Below are 1,231 nucleotides of genomic sequence, written 5' to 3'. Positions count from 1 at the left end.
GACAGCGAAGCTGAAACCTTCCGGGATACCAGGAGAGGACGCATCCGCCTTTTCCCGTTTTGGGTGAAGATTCCCCCCCCCCCCCCATTTCCTTCCAACCAGTGAGCAGCGTGGAGAAGCAACCACGGTGCTGTTTATCCCCGCTGATCTGAGCAGCGATAGCCCTTCCATTCCTAAATCAAGTTCATCCTTCGTGGTCTTCGGCATAAACCTGCTGTCAGACTTCTCCAAGACCACCTGCGACCCGCCCTAATTTCCATTTCACTTGTCTTGCACGAGGGTCCTGCCGTCGGGAGCACCGCCTTGACCGAAACCTTGACCTCGCGATCATACGCCCTCTGTCCTGTGGCTGCATCCCCGTTGTTGCCTTCTCACTGCTTAGGTTGCGAACCGGGTCTTTTCTCCCTCTCTCCTTACCTTGTTTTCGTACTTGTCGTTCTGCTGGCTAATCCGGAGGCATCTTCCCTCCTCGGGTATAGTGGATCAATACTTCCCGCAGCAGCAAAGGCTGCTTCCCAGATATAATCCAGGTCAATGCATTAATCCCACCTGCCTGGGGCATCTGAAGCATCCAGGTGTTAAGGGGTGACCTGTTCTCTGGGAACGAGCCCAAGAAGCATCCTACAGGCTTTTTTTTATTTTTTTGAGATGACCGGTAAGGAGATTTTAACCCTTGACTTGATGTTGTCAGCACCACGCTCACCCAGTGAGCAAACCGGCCATCCCTATGTGGGATCCGAACCCGTGGCCTTGGTGTTATCAGCACCGCACTCTCCCGAGTGAGCCACAGGCCGGCCCCATACTACAAGCTTTTTTGATTTGGGGGTGTGTGTGTACGTGTTTTGTAAAGGTCTAGTTCAGGAGTAAAGTCGGGTGAAAAGTAACGTTCGCTCGGTTAACTATGTCTAGATGTAAGGTTTTTAAAAAAACACAGATGGATGCCTCTTAACAAGGATACCCGGGGCCCTCCTTCCCTCTCCTTGGGGCGCAGCGACCCCCTGCGGCTCCGGCCTTCTTCTATAGGGATCCCACGAGCAAGACACAGGGAAGACCGACTCCGCACATTCCGTTTAATTAATCATTTATTTTTATTAAAGCAGACCGTTTGACACCCGGGCGTACCCCTGCTCACTCGTATGGGCGCCTTGACCCTGAGCCAGCGGCCGGGGTGGGACGCAGGGGGAGGGCCTAGGAAAGAGGAGGGGCGGGGCCTCGGGGCGGGGCCCGGGAA

Source organism: Galeopterus variegatus, unplaced genomic scaffold (assembly GCF_000696425.1).
Source record: "Galeopterus variegatus unplaced genomic scaffold, G_variegatus-3.0.2 Scaffold4565, whole genome shotgun sequence".
Lineage (NCBI taxonomy): Eukaryota > Metazoa > Chordata > Mammalia > Dermoptera > Cynocephalidae > Galeopterus > Galeopterus variegatus.
This window is presented reverse-complemented; position numbering follows the sequence as displayed.